General features: G+C 35.8%; 1 protein-coding gene across 2 annotated transcripts in view; it reads right to left on the bottom strand.

Moving 5' to 3' along the window:
- The window catches only part of SMCO3 (single-pass membrane protein with coiled-coil domains 3), a 7,894-nt gene extending 3,122 nt beyond the window's left edge, over positions 1-4,772 (bottom strand). The window contains exon 1 of one of the 2 annotated variants that reach the window (XM_006773252.2): positions 4,523-4,772. The gene's annotated coding sequence lies outside the window, so the exon portion shown is untranslated. Of the gene's footprint in view, positions 1-2,275; positions 2,371-4,522 lie in introns of those variants that run through there. The other variant, XM_015570145.1, reaches the window with a different exon arrangement.
- Between the last annotated feature and the right edge of the window lie 914 nt (positions 4,773-5,686).

The raw sequence follows: 5,686 nt of genomic DNA on the forward strand, positions 1-5,686 counted from the left end.
ACTGCAACCTCCCTATCGACCCTGCCTTGAGTGTGACAGGGGGCGGTGCCCCAACCCCCCAATCAGCCCTACCCTGAGCGTGACTAGGGGTGGCATCGCAACCTACCAATCTGTTCTTTTCTGTGTATGACAGGGGGAGGCGCCCCGACTCCCCAATTGGCTGTGAGCCAGACCACGGGGTGCACCTGGGGATTGGGCCTGCCCTCTGTCACCTGGGAGCAGGCCTAAGCCAGCAGGTCGTTATCTCCCAAGGGGTCCCAGACTGTGAGAGGGCACAGGCCGGGCTGAGGGCCCCCCTCTCCCCCCCGAGTGCACAAATTTTTGTGCACCGGGCCTCTAGTTAAGGAATAGGTAGGAAAGCACACCATAGAATGAATAGAATAAGTCTGGTAGAAGCCTTCTTATGTTTGCACTTCTGGCTCAGAGTACCACGAAGAGAAAAAAGGAATAAACATGTTCTTATGAGTTATTTGTCTAAAAGCTTGAGCCTAGTGAAGACCATTACTCAATGTGCATACCTTGAGTAGGATTGCTATGTGCCTGTCATTTTTATTTTTCACTTAACCTCTTGGAAGAAAAGAAAGAGAAAATGGAGTTCTGTATATCTGTGTGGTATCTGGCACATCCTCTCTTTGAGTAGATAGTATCTTGGGCCCTCCTTTAGGACCATGGTTTTTAGGCTAGATAGGGCCACCTGAGAAGCATGGGATGAAGGACGTGAGGTATTTTTCTCTCAAGAAAGGAAACATGAAGTCATAAAAATATAATTTGGAAATGGAAAGGGGAAGATATTTAAAAAATGGATAAGGAACACAATTACCTATGCTGTTAAATTTAGAAAAATGCACTGGTACCCCTGGTGGCATAAACTTTATCATGGTCAAAAATTCATTTTTATCTTTGATTCAGATCCAGTAAAACACACAAACACACGACACAAACTTCTCCAAGACAGTGCCTGAAAAATATCCATTTAAAGAAATTGTTTGCTGAGGGCCTATTAAATAGTCCCCAAACTCACCATCTGGTTGTAAACAGAAATTGTAACTATAAATTTGAACTTTGATTTCTCTTTTTTCTTCTAGGAATTTTCCATTAAACGTTTTTTTTGGGTGCGGGTGTCTTAGTTTTCAGATCTTATCATGAAATGAAAACTCTACTTTCTGACTTTGAATTCAGAAGATCACCAACCACATCCCTATTCAGATATTTAGTTGAGAGGAGTTTTTCTTACCTTGAAAAAGTAGAAATATATCTAACAACTACCATTTGCCACTATCTGAAGGCCTAACTTCCAGAAAAGGTGTGTGGTTCTACTTGCCCCAAGGTAAACAAATGGAGAAACAAATTTTCCTCTGGGATGGGAGGTCAAATGCTTCCAAGTGATCAATTTCTTCTTAACAAATTAATTATTTTAGCACACTCTTAACAAATTAATCATAAAATATATCCGAAAGACTAAGTAGGTGAGACTAATCTTTTCAGGAAAAATAACGATGGGACTTTTTCCTTCTCAAATATTAAAGCACTCAAAATACAATTAACCAGTATTGTACAGGTGAAAGAGTAGATGGAATTGTGGAACAAAATAGCCCTCAAAGCAGACCCTTCTATACATTTGATTTAATATATGATAAATTTAGTATCTTAGATTGGTGGTAATTGAGATTATTATTTCATAAATTATTCTGACATAATGGGGTAGTTTTAGGGGTTAAAGGTGATTTAAAAATGTTATTAGCATAATATATGTAAAAAATCAACTAATAGAAGAAAATGGATAATTTTCAAATGTCAATATAAAAGACTTTTAAACTTAAAAACATTGAAAAAAGACAAAAATTTGATTAACAAAGATAACCATGTAAAAGCAACTAAAAGCAAACTGAAAATACAAGAAAAATTAAATATTAATTTTTAAAGAATGTTATTAATAAAGTAATAATCTGATACCTAAATTAGCAAACAACTGAACAGACAGTAAATCCTATAGTAGCTAACTGATGAGGAAAGTTCAATCTTACCAGAAACCAAAGACACAATATTTTTTCAACTGCAAAAGTAATATTTTCTTTATTTACATACTGAATCCCTTGCACGTGCACTTTTATACCCAGATGATCCAGGCACCAATTTATAATTTTGTGCCAATAACAAGTTTGAGCAAGAGACATCAAGAAGTGCTGAGAATTATTTTTCAGATCTAATAGAAAAGGAATTTTATTTTTCTCAGATCTAATAGAAAAGGACTTTTATTTTTCTAAGTCTGGCTTACCTTCCTAGCTCTTTTCTTCTTGGGGAAAGGCTTTGGGAGGGTTCCTTATCTTCAGCTCGCCTGCTTCTCTACCTGCTCCAGTATTGACCACACAAGATTATTTCTGTCCCAACAGTGAAATAAATGCTAGAGAATTAGATGGAGGAGAGGTGGGGTTTGAGGTGAAACTAATGAATTATTTCTTAGGTGAAATTTGAAGAGCCTGATGAAGGGAGCAATTCAATAATTCAGTAACAATTTATCTAATTGAGTAGCACTTTACTGTGTATAAGGTGGGATGCAAGGCTCTCTTGAGCACACAAAAATGAAAAAGACATGGTTCTTGCGTTATGGTAATTCTAGTTAACACATTGCAGACGGATCACGAGAATTCTCGTTCATGTTACACAGTGTTTTACGAAGTATCATACTTTAAAAAGATATTAGCTTGTAAGAACGTAATAACTTCAAGATGCAATGGGTATTTAATTTTAAAGCGTGCCTTTAACATTAATGTAAAACGTGTTTTTTTTTCTGTTCTCGTTCAATAGAAACTTATCTGGCCACTGGGTAAAGCTAGCAGTAAAACTACTAATCCGCCATGTGTTAAGATGGTAAAATTACCTGTCATCTTGAAAGTAATATGCCATTCAAAATTGTAGGTGGAGGTGGTGCTTGACTTGTGCAAATTCAAAATGTTAAACAAGTTGCTCTTTAGTGTGCATTGATACTGAGCCAATATGGAGACATTCAGTCATCCAAAGATGATTAACAATTTGCACCCTCTCAGTTTGGTACTGATAAATACATGCTTGTTATTTGGAGGTCAGGCTATATACCACATGGAAAACCACAGTTGGTAATGTACAGCCTTTCCACTATTGACCATGACAATTTAGCTCTGATGCTCAAATTGCTTACTTCACTCAGCAAAACAAAAGCCCTTCAATTAATGGGAGTCACACTTCTTAGAGATCCTAGGTATTAGGCATGGCTAAGTGATGTCTTATTAAGAATATATAGTACTGTACCTAAAAGTAGTTCTGAACCATATATTTTCCTCTATCTTATTAATTTTTCATGGATCGCCTTTTAAATATGACCTTTTAAAATTCACTCTTTAAAAAATTATTTTAAAGTAATTTAAAAATGACTTTTAAAGATTGGTACTAGCAGGTAGTACCAAGATTGGTACTAGCAGGTGGTCTGCTGATTACCTGCACCTTTTGTATGGTAAATTTAAATTTTTACATTATTTATTATCGCATGATAGGGCTCCATGTCACTGAAAAATTCACTCTGGACTGTTACTATCTACTTTGCACAGCAGAGTTTGTGCTGTTTTATCTGTACTTGATTATAGTGGCTCTTGAAATAGATTCTAGAGCCCAGGCAGTCTGATGGGGAATTACTAGCCAGTAGGGGGAGCGCTTGGTCTCTGGCTGCCCATTTCACTCCAGCCTATGCTGAAGCAACTGTGCTTTTTTGTGTTGCAGTATTTGTGTTGTGGGTGGGCAAAATTGTATTTGATGAGTGCTCTGTTGCTAAAACAGAGTTTGGAAATCACATGTATTTTAATTTGTTATTTTGTAAAAAAAGAAATACATTTGGGAACGCCAGTGATTAGCATTTGGAATGGAAACAAAGACTAGCTTCATTCAGATCGATTCTTACTGAATCCATGCCAATTTTATTGACTTGAGAAGTAAACATCCAAAAGCATATAAGAAGTGGTAGAAATATTTCGATGATTGTATCTAAAAGTGAGAGTTTATTTAGTGATATTATGCAATTGTTTTAGTTTTTTCAGGAAAGGAACTACCTTACAAAATGAAAATCTATTGGTTATCACATATTCAAATAAAAATTCCTGAGGATACTTTTGTGAATAAGAGTAGTACACTGTCAAATAGTATAGAAATTTAAAGAGAGAAATTAATATTGATGTGATTCGTGACATAAAAGGACATTTAACAATTCATGTGAACACACAGTGACACAGGCGTCATTTCATCCTTCATCCATTCTAAAATGGATTTCTTTACCACTTTGTCTTCTCTGACAATCAGTTATATAAGCTATAAATTTTATTCTTTCTCTAGTATTTTCAGAGAAATAAATAATCACAAGGAACATGCCATGATATCCTCTGAAAACAAAGTTGTTTTGTTACTTTATTATATTAATGGCTAGGATTTAGGACTGACATGTTATTTCAAATTGCCTATAATATTGAGGAACAATATTACAAACACCCAGATTGCTTACCTTGCCGTGTTTCTGAGTTCAGTAGTCGCAGCAGTTGTTTAGTGGTGTTGAAGTGCTGTTTCATTTGGTTTCAACTGGATGTTTCTGATGGAATGTGATGACTTGCAGGCTTTGCTCGTCTCTGCTGGGTCCCTCTGCCTGTCTGGTTTATGGACTATTTTTACATGACTTAGTTCCCAGAATTCTTCTATTTCTTATATTAATATAAAAGTAGTATATATCAAGTAATTATAATTTGAAAGACTAATAACATGGTAAAACTTATTTAGTTTTATGTTCTTTAATGGACTTTTTATTCTTGAAAAGGACTATATAACTGAACTAATTCAATTCAGTAGAGTCGATGGCTCTTTGATTGCAGTGCTCAGATTTTGGGATTTCATCTTGTCAACTAGTCTAGGTATTATGTTTCCTTTAATTCTGTTGCATTTGTACCTCCATCTGTTGCTGACTGCTTTGTTTAGGTTCCTAAGAGGTATAAATTCAAATATAGTTCCAGCCAAATATGAATTTTTTGGTGTGCTATTAATTCCTCTGATGTTTATCACTATCTTTCTTGTTATCTTGGTGAATGTCTTAACCAGGGGTCCTCAAACTACGGCCCGCGGACCACATGCAAATACAAATATTGTATTTGTTCCCATTTTGTTTTTTTACTTCAAAATAAGATATGTGCAGTGTGCATAGGGATTTGTTCATAGTTTTTTTAAAAACCATAATCTGGCCCTGCAATGGTCTGAGGGACAGTGAACTGGCCCCCTGTTTAAAAAGTTTGAGGACCCCTGGTCTTAGCAATATAAAAACCTTAAAGATCAACTTGACTCTTTTAGCTTAAAGTTTAGATCAGAGTCTTCCATCTTCTGGATTCCCCATTTATTTCTCCTGAAGCAGGAGAATCACTCAGCCCAGTGTAATTTTGTGGAGAGACTGCAGGCTTTTGAAAAAGTCCTGATTTTGTGTACCCAAAGTGCCACTTCCTAACCAAGTATCCTTGGGAAAGTCACTCTCTCTAAATATTTTCGTTGGTGTAATGTGAGTATGAGTACATAATTTATGGGTTGTTAAAAGGATTGAATGAGAATGTTTTATTTTTTTTAATTAAATCTTTATTGTTCAGATTATTACATTTGTTCCTCTTTATTCCCCTCATAACTCCCCTCCTCC

Source organism: Myotis davidii, unplaced genomic scaffold (genome assembly GCF_000327345.1).
Source record: "Myotis davidii unplaced genomic scaffold, ASM32734v1 scaffold205, whole genome shotgun sequence".
Classification (NCBI taxonomy): Eukaryota; Metazoa; Chordata; class Mammalia; order Chiroptera; family Vespertilionidae; genus Myotis; species Myotis davidii.